Genomic DNA, 19662 nt, shown 5'->3' on the forward strand with positions numbered 1-19662 from the left:
TTTTATATTTTCTTCAGGATGAATCATTCAGGTTTCTTTAAGAATGCTGCTCAAATTTTCTAGACATTTCTAAGGATACCGGCTTTTGTTTTCCTCTCCTTTTAAATGAGTCTACTAATAACATCCAAGATAAGACTAGGAGATACCTCCATTCTTCAGTATTCAGAGCCCAGAACCCTTTGCTGAAGATAAATGCTTATTACAAGTAGCGATGAGAGGTCACTCTTTCATTTTGAGATCTTGCCAGCAGAAGGGGTGCTGCTCTTTTCTGCCTGGACTAAACTTGCCATGAACACGGAGCACTTGGGTTATGTTTCTCTCTGGAGCACATCAATCTCCAGCTACAAGTTCCACTTCCCAGGCACATGCCATAAGCATTGCCGTTGTAAGCTCTTCTTGGTGGGAATGTTCTCCATGGGTGCTGCTAAAATTTTGCCATTTCCCAGAAAGGAAGACAAGATTTTTGGTGCCAGAGCATAAAAGTCAGTCCTTGGACTGACAGTTTTTGGACTTTACATGAATATCAGCGAGAATGTGTTTTCCATAAAACATAGAAACAACCCTTCTGATTTGCAGGAGTATTCACATTTCTGGGGAGATGTGCTTCCTGGAAAAGAAGAGCTGTACCTTGCTAACCACATTGGAAAAGCAAGTGCTAGCTATTCAATCTGTAAAATGGGGATAACAATATCACCTTACAGGAAAGGGGTAAAAATGTATTTATTGCTGTTTGTGAAACATTCTGTTCTGATGAATGCTCCAGATCAACCTAGTTGGCAAAGCATCTGCCTGTTTCCAGAGCTAGTGAACAACAGTGTGCAGAAAGGAAGGCGTGGAGCTGTGCTCTGATTCTCCAGGCTTCAGAGAAGCTGAGGAGAAAGTTATATAATCACATAATTGCAATTTATATTATAGAGTGTGTATGCCCAAGAAATCTGAAATAAAGGTATAAGCAGATGGCATTTGGGATATTACTTTTGAGTATTTGAATTTTCATCCCTAATCTTTTAATGCATGGGAAGGGAGTTTTTTATAAAATACAGTATACAATGGAATTTGCTTATGTTGTTTTTAAATACTTGAATAGTATGATTCGATGGCTGACATTGCATCACATCACTTGCAAATTTGTAACAAAAGAACCCCCTCTCCACAAACGTCCCTTTTGCATTACCTTCTTGTTAGACAAGGAAGATTTCTAATTTTCCTTCTCTTTTCCTACATTTTCTGCTAAGCCTGTAGTACTATGACTACTTGACACACTATGCTGAATTAGTGTACATTGGTCTAACCATCTATGTTCTTGCTCCAGGTACTGAATTAAAACCAAAAGCTAACACCAAAATAATATTCTTAAGTATTCTGATGTGCATCCAAATAAAATGTGGGGGTTTTTTGCATTAGCCAAGGTTATTAACTGTGCCTTTGCTATTGAAAAGCCTTCTTGATTCATAAAGTTAATGTCTATGTACATTGGTGCCTCTCTAAATGCAGACTTGGGACATGTTCTGAACGTGTGTTTTGCAACTCTTTTCTGAGGATTATATAGCTGTCTAGGTACTAAGTGGCTCATTTTCTGGGCTTCTTTTCTCTATTCCAGTGGTTTGGCACTCCATCAAAATGCATAAGAATAATGCAGATCCTTGCAAATTGTGAGAAAGGGCCTGTTGACTGCGAAGTAGGACAGACAGGCTTGGCAGGAGGGAACTGCAATGTGGATGGGTGCCTCTGTAAGCCCATGTACGGCTGAGAGGTCACAATCCTGGCCTGTTAGACTTGACACCAATAATTTCATTTTGTACTTCCTTCTTGACAATCCCTTCGCACCAGCCTTCAGGATCATCTGCACACTTTCCTCCATGCTGCTGCTTTGTTGCAAACGCTCCTGCATACTTTCTCTCTTTTCAAATCCTTGTTGATGGAAATCCTTCAATATTTCTACTAAGTTAAATGTACCAAAGTCTGAAACATTTCCTTGCATTTATCAAAACATACATTTTTTCCACTTCTAACTAATGTGTATTTCTCATGTTGAGTTTTAATGACTTCAAATACTTTTATGGCCTATTAGTAATTACCCATGCCAATTAAATGGAACAGATTTACTTCAGGATGAATTCTTGTAAGCTGCAGAGAGGGTTTAAAATGCCTCTGAAATCCTTTCGAGAGTTCAAATGATGAGTTGCACAGAATTATAACTGGTGAAGTCAGGGAGTGTTTATATCTACTTCATGTCAGAAAAGGTCTGTTGGTGAATGACAAAAGAAGAACACAGAAGTTATAATTCACAAGATGCTGCCTTTTCTGCCAAAGCTGGCTAAAGAAGTTGCCCCTTGTGTCCAAAAGCAAAACTGGCCTTTTCTTATGGCAGTATAACTGTTTATGTGTTATAAACTGGATCACTGAAGTGATCCATATGAAAGACAGTCCTCTAATGCCCAGACCAATAATTCTAGAGAATACTCTAAAACCCTAAAGCCTTCCCTACATATACAGACTTCCTGAGAACATGAATGAGAATATGGACGTTTTCCATACCCTGAAACTCACTGATCTTGGGCTCTATCAAATCATCACTATGTGAATTACTTAATCTATTTTTCTGGTGAGTTGTATATCTAAATCGTAATGCTTCTTGGAAGGGTGTACTGTTACAGACTTTCACATGCTCATTGTTCAGCAATGAATAAATTCCGCACTCAGTTTCAGGGTAGTTCAGATTCTTAGCCAAATTTTCCCTGTGCTTCCAATATTTCCAGTCAGATCTACTCAGAAACAGTCCTACTATCTACCCTTTCATAAAACCAGATCTTCTGAGAACAACATAAATGTTAATTAATTTACATTCACCTTGCTCTTCTGAGGTAAATAACTGTGTCATTTTCCCTTTCTGTTTAAAGGAGAATATTAAAACAGAAATGAAGTGACTTGCCTATGGCAACACAGCAAATTAGTAGCAGAAGAAGGTTTGGCATTCAGAAATTCTTGGAGTTCTTGAGGCTTGTCTCCAAGGGGAAACCAACTGCGTATCCTTCATTCTGTAACAGCTACTTAAGCAAAGGCCAATGTACGAGTGCTCTTTAGAAGGGAGGAGAGTCCTTTTGTTCTGGAATTAGTTGTGCATTATTGAGGCAAGACAACTATTTTGGAATAAGCCCCCTCTTATCCTTCTTATTCTAGATCAGCTATTCTGATGACTTCCTTAGACAGAGGAGGTAAACTCTGAATTCTCCTTCTCTCCCCGCTTCAAACCCAATTAATAATTGCTTAATTATAAAGACACAGAAATGTTTGTACTTGCACAAAAAGAAAGTAAATGAGTTCTGGATATTCTGACACCACAGCTCTAGACATCATGCATGGGGAAAATGTAGTGAGACCAGCATCTCACACCAGCAGCCCTCACACTGGGACCCCTGCACTACCAGATGTCGACCTCTCAGATCTGGGATTCAGGGAGAGACTACAGGAGCCTGGGAGAAGGAGCCAGCTCTGGGCTGAACTGCAGCCAAGGGTGTGTGCCTTCACTGTGGCCTCATCTCAGATAGCTCGTAGGCTGGGCTGGTGTTTGGTGTCAGAGACTCCCTTCCTATGTGACCCTTCTGAATATCTTCCTCATCTTAAGATCAGACACATCAGCAGCGTGTGAAGGAAGATCATAGAAACGGTTTGGGAATGTGCTGGCCTCATTAACCTCAGAAAAGAACTTGCAAGCCTTACTATCTAATTTCCTCTGATGAAGGCAAATTCAGTAACTGCATACCACAGTTCTGATGCTGCAGTCACATACAGTGCTGTTATGTGTATGTACCCAAGGACTGTAAGACTCTTTGGACTTCCCTCTATAAGAGTGGGGCTACAGCTGTCAATAAAAAACTTTTAAGTAAAAATCACTGAGCTTTTTAGGTGGGTGATATAAGGTAAACATATTTAAATTACTGAAAATGTTCCTGTTTATTTTCCTGGTTTGTCAATTCTGATTTTTTTTACATGCTGGAGCATCACTGGGATCAGTTCTTTGTCCATCCATAACATTTTTTCTGCTCATGAAAATGACACTGGGAGTGCTTTTCTGACCCCTTAACACCTGCAGGAGTTGTGACTTCAAGTTGGAAACCCGTAAGAGAGTGATTGCTCTCTGGATATCCAGGTATTTTTACAATACTAAACACCGTGGTATTTAAACATCAGTACCGACTCTTCAGAAGACATCAAGCCATTTGGAGCTGTATGTAAGTTTTGTTGGTCTTTGCTGTCCTGACATTCCTGGAAAGTGAATGGGGGAGTGAAGCTACCATCTCTGTAGCAGAGCAGCTGCTCAACACAGCTCGGCTGTTCTAGCTATCACTGTGCTGCACGTTGCTGGAACGCTGCCAGCCCAAATCAGAGGTGTTTTCTGGAGTGTCCTTATTTCAGGGAAAGCTTCAGTCACGGTGGTTTAACTGAGATTGGCAATGTCCTATCAAGCCGAGGACAATAACAACCACCAGCAGAGTATCCAGAATGGGTTACCCAAAGCTAGTTTTGTTCAAAATTTTGGCCATTTGAAAACAGAGCAGTGTTCCTGCAGAAGAAGGGGTGATGTTGATGTATACTAATTTTTTAATTGTTGTTAATTTGTTATCTGTGGTGGATATCTAGAGAGATAATCCATTTTAATTTGGCAGCAAAAGAGCTTGGGATATACTATCCGGTACCGGAAGGTTTTGACTTTGTGGCAGCAATTGCAGCGATCTTCTCTCTACAGGTCTCCAGGAGGATGGAAAGCGATGCAAAGATTAAAACGGGGAAAAGCCAATCAAAACGGAGGGAGCCAGGCTAGGGCCTGTGCCGCCCGCTGGGCCCGGCGCTTGGCTGTTGCCATGGGAACGCCGCCGGCGCGCGGGCGGGTGGCGAGGCGGCCTCTCTCGCGAGAGCGGCAGCGGGCGGAGCGCGGCGGGGTGAGCTCATCCCGGGCGGCGCGGGCGGGAGTGCCGCGTTCAGCCCGGCGCAGCCCAGCGAACGGAGCGGAGTAGAGTCGAGTCGAGCTGAGCTGAGCTGAGCTGAACCCAGCCGAGCCGAGCCGAGTCGAGCCGAGCCGAGCCGCCGGCAGCCGTCGCCGCAACTTTGTTGGGTGAGTTGCGAGCGGCAGCGCCGAGCCGGGACGGGCTGCGCGCCGTGCCCTCTCCTTCCTGGCGCGGAGCCGGGCGTGGGGAGCCGCCGTGCCGCTGGCCGAAGGGGTGTGCGGGCGGCTGGGTGGACGTGCGACGGGGGGAACGGCCCCCAGCCCCGGGGCTGGGCCGCCCCCAGCCCGACAGCCCGGGGTTAATGGAGACGAGGGCAAGGGGGCCCGGGCGAAAGTGGTGCGCAGAGTCCCCTCCCGCCGCAGCGCCCGGAGCCGGGTGGGGGGCGCCCGCCCCGTGCGCCCCCGGGGCGGCGGGAGCCCCCAGTGCCGGCAGCCTCGGGGCGGGTCGGGCGCGAGTACCCCTGCAGCGAGCCGTGCCGGGTGCTGTATTCCGGATTTGTGTCTCTTTCCCCGCAGGAAAGGCAGCGTGGAGCGGGAGCAGCGCGGCCGGAGGCGGCGGTGAGCGGCGGCGGCCCGCCCCGCTCCGCTCCGCGGCTCCCGCGCCGCCCGTCCCTGCGGAGGCGGCCGCGCCGAGCCCGCCCTGCGGCGGGGGACGCGCTCCCCCGCGGCCCCGAGCGGCACACGCCGCTCGCCTCCGCGGTTCGGGAGATAACTTGGCTCTTGTTCGCCGCTGTAAGTTGCACTTCAGTATTTCCCCCCCCTTCTTTACTTTTTATAGCCAGCGAGGGTGTAGTGGGGCTGGTTTTGTTCTGAGCCGATGCTGAGAAGGCAATAATGATAACAATTAGGTGATTTGGAGGCAGTGCCAGTGGGGATGTTCTGAATGCTTAGCTCACGAGAGGGGGATGGAGGAACAAAACGTTTGCGGATGGTTGATTTCTTCACTGGGAACCTGGAAAAGTGGGAAAACAGGGAATGTCTTAAACTGGATCTTATGGGGAGGGAGAAGGACGTGGAGAAGCAAGGAAAGGTAGATGAGAAGGCGATAACCCTCCTAAGCTGAGTTCGTTTGCTCTTTCCCGGTTTTATTCATTACATGAAGTCCTGATGTTAACGTTCTCATGCTATATTTAAAAATATCTCTATTATTTGCACTGGATAGCTGTGATGCAGCTTCACTTCATTTAATAAGGAATGCTCTCATTCATGTCTGGTAAAGCAGTGATACAAAATGGGAATTACTCAATGAAGATCTCCTTGTATAACCTTGGCCACAACATCTGTATATTTTAGATCAAGGGGGCACGTTTTTACCAGTAGAATAATATAGAGGCATTTTTTTGATAATACTGTTTACCAAATTGCATTTAAAATTTTTGCCAGCAAAATTGCTTTAAAAAATTTTAGTGATGCTGCTTCAATGAACCCGTTACTGCATGCTGAATGAAGTGCATTTGTGAGCGTGGAGCCTTAGTTGATAATACAATGCAAATTTGTCTTCAGAGTAAAGGTGTCAGATTTCATTAGGTTCCAGATCTGTATGGGTGAACCAAGATTGGTGTTTTCTTTAGAAAGCAACCCTTTCATGATGGAATTTCGATTTAGTGGCTTTTTTTTTTTCCTCTTGCTAACTATGGAAATTAAGCATTTGTTTAATTTAAGACATAAACCAGTTTTGTAAAAGGGAAAACAGTCTTTTACTGTAAGTACTAACTGGGCACTAATATTGTTTTCTTTAATGGAGAGTGTGGTTATTATTTATTTGGAATGTATTGCTGGCTACACTCCATTCCCCTTCAGCTGGAGTGGTGGGAGAGACGTTAAAGTACTAAGGTAGAAGTTTGTGGCAGCTGTAATCGCAGAGAGAGATCTGTAAGTTGTGTTTCACTGTCAAGGCTTTTATGCCTTAGGCCATCAGATGCCATACCAGTTATTAATGCAGAAACACTGTGGGAACTTCAGGATAATTTTTTCTTGGTTTCAGAAGAACAACCCCATATGTTCTATTTAGGTAAAGCTAAAAAGAAAATTTTCATGATTGAATGTTTTATATATGTACTATGTCTCCTTTTTAACTAGGTAACTAGGGACAGAAGATTTTTTTTTCACCATTTTAACAATGTTTATTTATGGACAGTTGATTAAAGGATGTGCACTTAGTTGCACAACGTTGTATTAAGAAGGTATTACTGATGTTAATAAAATGCTTAGTTTCAACATTGCTACTTGGGATAGGCATACTTAGCTCTAGGTTGTGCTTCATAGAACCTCTTAGATCATGAAGTCAGAAGCAAAATGGAATGTCAGCTCTGACTATTTGAGGGCTGCAATAAAATTTCCTTTATGAAAAAGGCTAGCAGGTGTAGAGGTAGGCAGTGACACAGAACTGTGAAAGGGTGGAGCTGCAGCCAGGAGTGAAGACTTAATATGGAGACATGTAATATATAATCTGTTTTTCTATAATAAAATGTATGATCATCGTTTCACCTTTGCATCATCTAAGTTTAAAGAGCTTTATCCCCGTCTCATGTTTGTCTGAAATATTATTTTAAGGTTTGGGATTAACTTTTGGATACCTGTTGTTTTAAAAAATATGTCCAAATGTGGCCTCTTCCCACTCCCACAGGTTTTCAAGGAGGGTTTTTTCCATCATTCTTATAAGCATTCTGCTGCCACTTTGGGAATGTTTTGTTCTTATGTAGCTCTTACTGTCCTCTCAGTTTTGTAAATCTGTCTCAAGTATTTCCTTTAAAATGTCTGTTTTAGAATTATTAGTTTTATTAGTATAACAGCATTTTTTTTAATAGATAGGAGAACAAAACTTAAGAACATAAAATATTCCTACCAGTTATTTTGAATTTCAGTAAGGTCATGTTTAAAGAGGATGATTTTGGAAATACATTGGGAAAATGTGAGGTAGGCTAGTAAGAGAAAGGGTTGAGGCCCAGTTGAATTTCTTTTCTATTCCTCTGTTTTGTCCTAGAGCATGTCTATTGTAGAGAAGAAAAAGGAATAGTCTCCTCCGTATCAGTAGTTTAATCCCTTCAACAAGAAGGTTGGTGTAAGGTATTTAGTTAGAAGTCCTGGATGCCCAACTGGGGTAAAGAAGCAGAGCTTCTGCCTTCTCTAAACTTTCAGTCACACAAGTTGGTTTTCCTAATGCTGACATTATCAGAAGTTGAAATTTATTCTCATTGACCCTGAGTGTTGGCTAGTTGGCAGATAGTTTTGATCTGTCGTTTCTTTGGCTTTCCTGGCTTTAGGCAGATTCCTTTTATTTCTCAGCAGCTCTCTAATTTAAATATTTAAAAAGTCAATAAATCATGCTTTAATTATCTTAATATCTTTTAATATCTTTGCTTTGTTTACTTCATTATCCGTATTTTAGATTTTTATTTTATTCATTTATTCTGAAAGCCATTTGTTTAACTTGTTAATAAGTTATGACAGATACAGCAGTAGTAAGTGCACTTATTTCTTTTATCAGTGTAAATACATATATTTTAAAAACTGCTAGGTGAGGCTTTTGTTGATTTGGCATGTAAAATTAATCATATTCCATATCTTTCTGTGAGCAAAAAAAAATGTTATATTGTTCTCTTTTGTGTTTCCAGGGAGATTTGACTTCAATGACTTGCACTTTAGAGGGATATACTTGACATCAACTTTTAAATAGTCTAAGATTGATATTTCACTGAGTTCAGTTTAATGTTTGGGGACTTTCAAACTGGAGGTTTATAAAGTGGGATTTGACGGCTCTGTGAGACTTCAGATATTCTCTAATGAGAGGCAATCAGTGTTTTTTGGGAGTGCATCCTTACCAGCTTGTAAACCTACACATTATGGCTGTTGGTGATGCTGAGTGACAGTAATTTTGTGCATTTGACTTATTTTGATTTTTAGTTCCTATGCAGCTGGCAGCACAAGACTAACGCTGTCTGTAGCGGTTTCGGTGCGTATTTGGTAGTAGTTTTGCACTCTGAACTTTAGGAAACCCTTTAAGAGTTGCAGAGACTAGAATTGCTTGGGTTTTTAGCTACCTTTGAACATGAATCAGCAGATAAAATGTTTTTAGATGTCTGTCTTTGCATATGTAAAGCTAAATTATGTCATTGTCTCAGTCTCTTTAATTTTGAATTCTGTGGCACCAGTTTGCTGGGTGAGTTATTTGATTTAGATTCTGCCACATGTCTTTTATGTTAAGTGAGACTAAGCATTTGCAAGTCTTTGTTTTCATTATGGAAGCATGTTTTAAAGAGCACTTATTTTCAATGCAGCAACAGAACACTTTTCATATTCTTGGTAGCTGTTGAATGATGATTGCTAACTGAGTATTTGTCGTGGTTGTTTCAAAGGTCTGAGTCTGTAAGTGGATCCTCTCTTGCAAAACCGTGTCTTCATACTACTTGAGCCCATGTTGGATGCTGAAATGCAATAGTCATAGCTCTTGTTCCCTGCACAGTGGATGGATGTCTGTTTTCAAGAGAGAGATGAAGTTCCTGAAAAATGCATGACTGTATAGAAAACTTTTGTGAATGTTTATAATACAGAAGGAAGGGTTGTTACTGGGAGTAGTGGTTCATGCTTAGGCCTGAGAGGCCCTTTGAATTTTTTGTTGATGTTTTAATACTCTTTTACTTTTGGTCTTAGGCTCTGTAGAAAGGGAAGAACACTTTCTTCAGATGAATTTTGGAGATTAGTGGAGTGCTTTTTGAAGACCAGGTTTTATTTCATAAAGTTGTCAAAAAGTTATATCAAAAGTTAAATAAACTGCTGGCATGTTTTAAAGTTGGACTGTTCTTCATGATTCCCTATGGTTTACCTTCAGTGCTAAAAAACCTTCTGGTTGTGGTTGTTTGAATTTTGTGTAATTTGTTTACCTTTTGAGGTAACACGTTTTTTACCTCAAAATACTCATGTTGACCTTGTTACTGCAAAACTGGGAAATATGTTGATTTTGAACTTTTGCGTTAAAATGGACTTTTTTTGGTGAAAACTTTTAAAGTTAACCCCAAAATATTTCTTATTTTTCCTAACTGGTGATGTTATAGTGGATTAAAAAGCCTCAATCAGCCAAAATTGGTGGTAAACAAGTTATTTTTCTAGGTGGCTAAAAAGTGTGGGTTAAAAGTTAAGCATAATTTGAAGAAAAGTTGCCTGTTGAGTCTGCTTGTGAGACTTAGTTATGTTTAATATACTTGGCTGGTATTATTTTGTGAATTTTAGTGCTCACTTTTAGAGTGGGGTAAATTAGCAAACATCTTCCTTTGCTGCGTAGCCTCCTTGCTGCCTCTCTCTGTGCAGTGTATGGGGGGGTTCCAGGATGTGCCCAGGGCTGCTTTTGTAGCATGGCTCTGTTCTCTGCATTTCTGGAGTCGTGATGGATTTTACAGCAGCATCAGCTAAATCAATTGTCTTTTGACTTTTGAATAAGTAATGACAGGCTTATTGTATGCTGATGTGAAATAGGATTAATTCAGAACTTTTTTTGAGAGTGGCAGATAATATCTGTAAAACGATCGCTGCGGTAGCGGAACTTTCTCTATGCTAGTTGTTCACATCAGCAGCTCTGATAAATATCTTGGGTTTTCTTGGTGGTGGTAATACAGACAGTTCTCTCTAAAGAGTTACAGGCATTTTTAAGGCACACATTTGTTGTTTGACCAAAAGTTGCTGTGGCAGTTTAACCCTAGACAGCAACTAAGCACCACACAGCTTAGACCCAGGAACATTTTTTTTTTTCATGTAACTTCTTCAAATGATTGCAATTTTATTTTTGTATTGCCAGTTTTTTATTTGGTCTTATTATAAGCTACTGCTCTTATTTGCTCGCTCAAAATCAGTTCACCCTGTCATATGATGTGTTGGTGCAGATCCATGATGACTGGTGTTTACAGGAGGGGTTATTTCCTGGCTTTTTTTTTCTCCTTTCTTTTTGTTTCCAAGAGTGCTTCTTTCCTTCATTTGATTTCAAAATTGCTGCTTGTATGCATGGCTTTGTCACTTGGTCTTAACACTAGCATATCATTTGACAGAGAAGAAGTGGGTCTATGGCTGAAAGTAGGGGTGTCAAGTCTCCCAGATCAACATCTTGGTATTTGGGTAATTTTAGTTTGGGCAGAATTTAGTCTGGTCTCCTAAACTAACTCCTAAATGTTCCCAACACAGATGTGGTTTGTCCCCTTGGACCATTATGACCCTTAAGGGTTGGGCCACACTTTGTGAACTTCTGGGGAGGGATTTTTAACTTAGTTTCCTCTAGGAGAATTCTAGTTTATGCACACCTAAACAACTATAGAAATTAACTGTTCTGAGGGTGGTTAAGCATTTAATAGACCCCCCAGTAGTGACTGGTGAATTTCCATCGTTGGAGACTTTTAAAGCTTGACAAGACAAAGCCATGAGCCACTAGGAGCAATGTGGAAGCCAGCCCTCCTCCAGCAGGAGGTTGGGCTCTTGAGTTAAACAGCTGTGGGCTCTGCAGACTGCTAGCTGGTGATAGCTGGAGGGCTCCTCAAGGGGCACTGCTCTTGGAAATGCTATTGTAGGTACAATTTAAACAACTTTTAAAAATGAAGACCATCCTTGTGGCAATTTTTTTTTAACTAATGTGAAGCACTTTTACTCTGGCGTCCAGCTCGTTTCATGTCTCTCGCAGGGGTAGCAGCACTACCGCTGGTGTCAGTTTATCGTGGCTTCCTAGTGCTGGCTCTCAGGTTGCAAACCTGCAACAGGAAACCCCATTTCCTTTATCTGTGGGCACGCAAGAAGAGGGGGGGGAGCTGGGGTGTGTGAGTACTTATTTATTTTCCCTCAAGAGGCTCATGTAAGCAGAAACATACACGTCTTGAACGTTTGTCTTTTGGCAGGGCCAGAGCACAAATTTGCTCTTGCTGAAGAAACTGTGGCAAAGATCAGACTTTATTTTTTGGTTTTTCACATTTCTGAGGTGTAGCATGACTTTGTCTGTGTGTTTTTTAAAAAAAAAGACAATGGGTGATGAAACTGAAACTGCAGGCTTAAACATGTTACTGCTACGCAAGCCATTACAGTTCTTATCTCGGAACTATTTAAAGATCTCTTTTTGTTTTTGTGGACAGTGCTTTTCTCCTCACTTTCTGAACTACCAATCTGATTTTTAAAAAATTTTTAAAAGCTGAAGTGTTTGATACTATATTTGGAATATTGTTGCGTGTGTCAAATAGAAGACATTACTAGACCCCAACAAATAAATCCTGGAGTGCCTTCCCTGCCTCTGCTGGATGCAGTTGAGATTTCTGCTATTTCTTTTCAGATTGGAAGGGCTGAAATTGGATTTTATGCATTCAGTTCATGCAGAAGAACTGCATAATTGTGCTGAAGAAAGTTATGGTTTAGCATTCTCATGCCTTGAAAATAAACATATCTTCATGAATCACGTGATACTGGCACCGATCTTCTACTTTCCAAATGTATTTAACAGCTTGTTGTATGAATCAGAATAAAATAGTTCAACAGACTGTACTGTATTGATTATACCCTAGCTGGAATAAACAGTGAAACCTGATGCTTTCCCCAAGCTTTTGCTAAAGCAAACATTTAGAAGTGAAGAAAAAAGGAGATACATATGTAAAAACTGTTAACATAGTTTGTCCTTTCCTTAGATTTTTTTTCTTTTCTCTTTCCCTTCTTTTGCCTTGAAGAAGGAAGTGTTGACAGGTCAATCTTATTTTTTTTTAATCTCCCCCCCCAACTTCTGCATCATCTTGCAGAGTAATCATCGATTCGTACTTGACATAACTCTGGAAATTCCCATGATGTCCTGAATCTAGTACTGTTTAGTGCATTGCCATACACAGATAGTAGGAGAGTCTTTGCTAGGATGCCTCTGTTAAGAAAAGGAAAATTCTAATATAGTCTCAAAACATACCATCCATTTGAAATTGAGAAGGCTTTTTTTGTATTAAGTTCTGTGGGTTTTTGGGGCATGCCTGTGCAGTGACATGAATGGTTCTGGTAGGCTGGAGTATTACCTGCCACAGACACTTCCACTCTGCTATTTGAACTGCAGGATACATACCATGGAATAATTTGAGAGCCTTAAGTTAATTCTTGTCTTATTATACAATTATCTCCCTGTCTAGGCAAAGCCAGAAGATCTGCAGAGCTTTATAGGGTTATCACATACTAAAATCATCAGGGTTTCTTTTATTTTAATCCTGGACTATTGTACTTCTATTTTCAGCCAGAAAAATTTTAAGGTTAATTAATATGCTACATAACGTTTGAGAACAGAAGATATTACTCTGTCTCCAAACAACAGTATTGGAATTGGCTGTGAACATGCAACAGTCTACCGTGTATTCCAGATTTAGTCACCTGTGTATGTAGTGTTGATGCACTAAAGACTTTCAAATTTGTTGGTAATTTAAAGCACATCTCCTGTAAAACAAAGGTGTGATAATAAGCAGTAATTAAATGTTGCGAAGGGTGCTCATCATTGTTATTTTAACAGGAGTTAGTCATTATCTACTGATTGCTGGCATCATTAAATCTAATTTTTTAGTATGTAAGTTGATGCTTACATACCTGAGCAGCTAGGTTGAGTTTTTCCATTCTTGCATTGTTGAAGTATCTTTTTGGTTTGTGAATCTTAAGTGTGATGACCTACCTCAAACTGCCAACAACTTTATGCCTGCCAAGGGCAAGAGGGCACATGTTGTGAATGTGCTGTTAAACTAAGAGATGTAGTGCATCCATTCTGAAAATAGAGGCAGGGGGAACAGTCAATTTCATTCAGGACAACTTCGAAGTTGTGTAGGGCTGGCTACATGAAAAATAATCATATGCAAGGTAAACATTGCCTCCTGTAGAAATACAAAGTGCTCAGAGATAGAAAATATCTGAAGTGCTGGATGAGGGAAGAGACCTTTACTGTTCCTTATTTTTTGTAACTTGCACTTTGCTTAAAACCAAAAAACAAAAGCAATTTATAGCAGTCACCAAATGTTCCTATGATGTAATCATTTAATCTTTCAGTTACGAGTAATAGGAAGAAGTAATAAGGATTAGCAAGGGTGAAACTTGAAAAAGTAATGGGTGAAATAGAGAGCTAGTGGACAGATTTAAATTAAAGTAATGCTTTGATCACTTATTTGTTTGGAACATATTGGAAGGTAGCATTGTGAACATTAGGGAAGCTGGAGAGGGTAGTAACAATAAAAATTGTTAGATCATTGTCTATTTGTACTAAAGTTGGGTTCATATGAGGAAGAATCTTAATTGTAGTGTTGTTTGCCTTTGAGTTACCAGTGTTTCTAATGTGGAAGACTGAAAGATTTCTGGCGGAGTAGTGAGCTTCTACTTGACATGGCATTAAAGCATCCAGAGTTAGCATGACTAATACTTTTTGGTAGAGAATAGTACTGAAGAAGCGATTTTTTGAGTTGTGTTTAAATACTGTAGCTAAAAATGTATGAACAAGTGAATCACATTGTGTTTCTGTCCCTCCCTTCCTCTCTCCCTCTTTTTCCTGAGTGTTATACTTTAGAAAAGAAGGGTCCAGAGATGTCTAATTTTTCTGGTTTTAAAAGTGAAAGAACTGAAGATCCATTTGAACAAAGGTGAGAGAAGAATCAGCACAACTTGATAAAAATGATGCTAAATGCTTAAAATTCTGACTAATTTATTAAGTTAAATCCTGCTTTCCTTCAGACTTCTTAGCTTTTTTCCAGGTATTGTCAGAAAACACAGCTAAATTCTTACTTAAAACTTAGCTACAAATTAGAACTTTATTCCTTGTAATGGAGAAGTTACACGAGGACAGTATAAACAGTGTATCTGAATGTGTGGTTTTTCATGTTCACTTTTTTACATGGGGAAAGAAAAGGACTTGTGGAACAGTGCTCTCTATTTCAGTAGCATTTTACAAGTTTCAATAAAAACTTGGCTCTGCAGCAGTATGTGGGTGTTGTGCTTGCAGGTAAAAGTAATATAATGTTAGTGTTTAATAGTACTTTTGAAAATGAAGTAATGGTATGTGTAGTGTAATGCAAAATACCCCTAAATAGTGGTTGGTTTCTGCATTATAGTATTTTCTTGTTGCTGATAAAGGAGGTACAAAAACCTTTTTGTGTCAGAGGTTCAAAGCTATTTTGCCAGGTAGAAGAAATGTCTTTCTGAAGGTGGTGGGTTTTTTCTTTTTGAGTCTTGCATTAGTGCTGAGTGATTGTTCTGTTGGCTTAAAACGTTAATAGCTATCTTGTTTGCTGTAACCCTTCTTCGTTATCACCTTAGTACTTAGCTGAGATGCCAAAAGCTCTTGAAATACATGGCAACTCAATCAGGTTAGCTGCTTGCATACTGGCACCCTGGGTTGCAAGTCAGTGTGTTTTGTTATCCCCGTGCTCAAAATTTTGAACCAAAGACTTAACGATGCTATTGAAGTACTCCTGCTGTTCAGTTTATAACAGTGTTAATTAGTACTGAATTTCTTTGAGATGAACGTATGCAGTGTTAATAAAACTACTTGTGAAATTGAGCTTTGTCATTCTCACTGAATGGTTGTACTGAATAGTTGCTTGACTCTTCCTCAGAAGAAAAATAATTGAGAAAGGCTTGTAGTGTGCCCCTTGAGCTGTGTAGCTGTCCCTTGGGGAACGGATCACCTAGTCTCAGTCATCTCTTCTGAAACACTAGATGGTCAGAGACTTGGCTGCAGGGGGAGGGACTGTTTTAATAGCAATATACAACTTCGAGCGCACTCTCTTTTCTTGTCTTGTGAACGCAAACAAGTTGTCCAGTCTCATGATTACATGTGAGGAGCAGGAAGGCCGCTGGGACAGAGAGGGTTTGTGTGGGGAAGGTTCTGTAAATGATTTCTACTGATGACAGAAACAATTACTTTTGGGATGAAGTTTGGTTTCCTTACACCCCCCCCTCCACTTAGTTTTAGACTATTCTACCTGACTTGATTAAAAAAAAATATGGAAAATGAATCAAGCAGGATAATTAAAACATTGACAACAGGTAAGTATTTTGTACTTGTGTCTGTACTTTCATGGACTGGAAAGGGCTAGAGCCCTAATCGGACATCTTAGGCAAGAATACAGAGTCATCTACATAGCTAATGTGATGCAGCATAGTTGCATGATAATTGTGCTGCTCTGCAGTGTGTGTATTCTACTTCATTTATTTATTTATGGGTACTAATGAGATTGTATTTTGATGTGACGTTACTGTAATATCAGTGCCTTGAATTCATTCATTAGTTTACCTCACTGACTTTGTGAAGCAAGGAAATGCAGGTGCCCTTGAGCAAGTTGTTTTAACACACACATGAGAAATCTGTAAAGCGTTCAGAGCAGAAGCTGCCTTGGGCTTTAGATTTCATCCTACTACGGGCAAATTTATTTGTAACTAGCTGTAAAGCTGTGCTTGGAGACTCTTGAGCCAGCTCAGAGGAAGGTAATGACTCCATCTGCACTTGTCTGCAGCCCGCTTTCTGCTCTGGAGTGGGTCTGCTCAGCTCAGACTCCTGCTGTTTACCAGGAACTGTCCGTGGCCTCATAGGATCTCGTGTACATCAATGGCCCTTAGTAAACTTGAACAAAACCACAACAGTTACAAATTAGTGCTCAAACCTGTGCCCTGGACTGATTTTATTTACTATTATATCTTTAGCTCTCAGTGCCTGCATGGCACAATGTAGCACACTGCTGAGTTTGTAGTTGCAAGTGGATAGCATTTAATAGCAGTACCATAGCACTGCATGTGAGCTAACCAGCCTCCCCTTCAAGCTAAGGGACAGTGTTGTGCTGATGTGGCTGTTGCATTTCTGGTTCTGGTGGTAGTCCAGTGGTTTTAGCTCAAAGGTCAGAAGATCAATGGTACCAGCATAGTAGCTGGCATGCTACAAATTAAAGTAATACTAGAATAGATTGCCTTGGTTTTTAGTAGTCTGCTAAACATCCCTATTTTAGTGAGCTCTTGTGCATCTTGACCTGTAGCAATAGAGAATGAGAAGGTCTATAAAACCACAAAAAGAATGAAACAGGCTGCATCCAATATGTGTAAACAAAATGTGTAGACATTGTCAAATCTAAGGCCATTAAAATGTATTTTTACTTAAAGTATTCCTTTAAGTCTGGATTAATGTCTGGTGTAGGCTCTCAAGTCACGTTCAGGAAGACTTATGTTCAAAAGTTACATGTGGCTGTACTTCAGATAACATCCTTGCTGCCCCTGTGCCCTGAGAGTCAGCCAACATGCCTTACATCATCACTCTTGGAGTTTCTTCATTTAGTTTTTTAGTTCTAGCAAGCATGTGGATAGTGCCCTTTAGCTCAGCACTGGCTCTGGTATCTGTGCTGCATGGCACTCGCTGCTGAGACTGCAGTTACTGTATCCTACATTTCTGATAACAGCTTTGAGGCAAGGTTGCCCTCGAAGTTTCTGGTTTACTATGGAAACCAGCTTGTGTGGTTATGCTCTGTGTGTGGCTGCCAGTTTGTCTTTCTCCTGAAAACTTCTTTCTTCTCCCCAACTTGATAAATATTTTGATTTTTTTGGTGTCCTTATGGACACGTAGGGGTGTCCAACAGGCCTTGTAAAAGCAGAGCAGTGAGTGGATAAGACTGAGTTCCAGCATTGGCAAGAACTGCAGCACACATTGTTATTGGATACCAGAGGAGGTGTGATGGATGCAATTGCATGGGAGGAACTTCAGCTGGAGTGTGTATATTCTTATATACCAAATCCAGTCAAATATGAGAGAGATTTGAAGGTACCAAGGCTTTCTTAGTACATCTGCTTATTCTATGCATGTTTCTGCCAAATCTTCCAGAAAAGTGCAGAAGACAAAATGTAATGGGAGCCTGTAGTGGTACCTGTATTTAGGTTGCTTAATAGTTTCTGTCATTAAAGTGTCCTGTGAGATTTCTCTTCCCCGACACCTCCCCACCTTCCACCCCCTCCTCCCCATAGTTAACACTACCACTGTGTGAGCAGTTTTTGTGGGGTTTTTTTGGTAGAAGAAATCGCTTTGGATCAGGGAAATGTCTTCTTCCCTCCAGAGTATTTTGAAATACCACCCCCCCAGTGTTACTGTTGACAAATGGAATACTGGTTACCAGAAGCTTTCTCATACTACCTTTTCTCAAGAATCTTTTCATTGTGCTACTGAGGTGTTTCAATGTTCCAAGGCTCGCCCAACAAACTTATGCGAGCGAATACCTGGAGTCCAGCAGATGAGCACAAACAAATGGGATCCTGCCCTTTTGCTGCCCTCCCAGTTCACTGTGTCCAGACACTCTTGCCTTCCTTCTTGCTGCCTGTGCTTTCTAGCAAGTGTGTTGTAAGGCTTGGTTGAAAAGAGTTGTTGGGATGAGTATGAAAGATGGTTTTCTTCTTGATTTTGCTTGTCTGACCTGTTAAAACTTAAGCATTTTTTTTCTTCAAATTTTTTTCTTTTCTGACTTACTGTTCGGGTCTTACTGGACAAGTGATAGGAGACACTATCTAAAGAACATCCTGACTTCTAGAAAAGGTTGAATCTTCTGCACTTGTAATGCTTTTTGATTGTTGGTTAGTAAGTTTGTAGGTAAAGTGGAATTTGTAATGATGTATTTTTAAACTTGAGATTGCAACCTGCAACATTATAATCAATGTGATATCTTTCCCTTCTTAAAGAGGCAAAACTAAATGTTTCTATCCATCTGAGAAGGGAAGGTCTTTGAATAAATTGGTATTGACTTTGGTTGTCTGTGGCAGTGGCACCATGTGAAACAGTAACTGGGCCACAGTCCTCTTTCTTCCTCTCTCCCTCAGCAACTGCCATATGATGTGCAATCTGGGCTCACTGGGCTCTTGCCTTCCTTCCCATTGCTCTTGAGAATGGAGATCTTTGATTCCTTTTTCCTTCGAGTTGAGAAGGATGCTGGTTTCTTCACCTGCACTGGCAAGGCCTAATACTAGGTAATAATGATTCGTGAATCTTCTAGGATCACAGCTTTTTATTTGGGCTGCCATAACACAGTTTTGCAGTTTAGGTGACAGTGATCTGTCAAACTCTGAACCTTTTTCAACCATTCAGCATCAGTCACCACTGGAGTGTTGGATTGTATAGCTGCTGCTATACAATAGTTGTCCACAATGCTTTTAACTTCTTCTTGGTAAAAAGAGGAGAGAGCAGTAGTACATGAAGCCATATATATAAGTTGGGTGAAGTGTGTGTAATAATATATATCCAAACTTACCTTAAGGCTGCAAAGTTAGAACACTGGTTCAGTGATGCTGCATGAAGGGCTTTAGGACTCCCAATACTGGGTCAAAAGTACAATGACCATATGTAAATTATCAATATCATAAATTATTCTGTTGGCTGTAATTAAATCAAAAATATTTAACTGGTAGCAGCATGACTTATTTGTGTTAAGCATTAACTATTTAGACCACTATAATTTCACAGTGGATTAGATATTATGCGCTTTCCTACCACTGATAGCAATTTGGTGTCATATTCTGCCACACTTGATAAAATTTATACATGTGCCTGAGTCTCATTTGGATCAAATTTGTCATGATCAGTGACAATGCAGAGATTTGCTGTTAATCCTTGTGAAACCAGCATTTTGTGTCTTGTAACTTACTGACAATTTTATCTCTACAAATGTTTGAGA

General features: G+C 40.5%; 1 protein-coding gene across 11 annotated transcripts in view; it reads left to right on the forward strand.

Annotated features, from left to right (window-relative positions):
• The first annotated feature begins 3003 nt into the window (after positions 1 to 3003).
• SIPA1L1 (signal induced proliferation associated 1 like 1) overlaps positions 3004 to 19662 on the forward strand; it is a 215175-nt gene continuing 198516 nt past the window's right edge. For 5 of the 11 annotated variants that reach the window (XM_051791500.1, XM_051791498.1, XM_051791501.1 and 2 more), the window contains exons 1-2: positions 3006 to 5113; positions 5522 to 5737. The gene's annotated coding sequence lies outside the window, so the exon portion shown is untranslated. Of the gene's footprint in view, positions 5114 to 5521; positions 5738 to 19662 lie in introns of all 11 variants that reach the window. The other 6 variants (XM_051791499.1, XM_051791504.1, XM_051791507.1 and 3 more) reach the window with 2 other exon arrangements.

Source organism: Manacus candei, unplaced genomic scaffold, assembly GCF_025592945.1.
Source record: "Manacus candei isolate 608988 ecotype Guabito, Panama unplaced genomic scaffold, ASM2559294v1 h1tg000033l, whole genome shotgun sequence".
Taxonomy (NCBI): Eukaryota; Metazoa; Chordata; class Aves; order Passeriformes; family Pipridae; genus Manacus; species Manacus candei.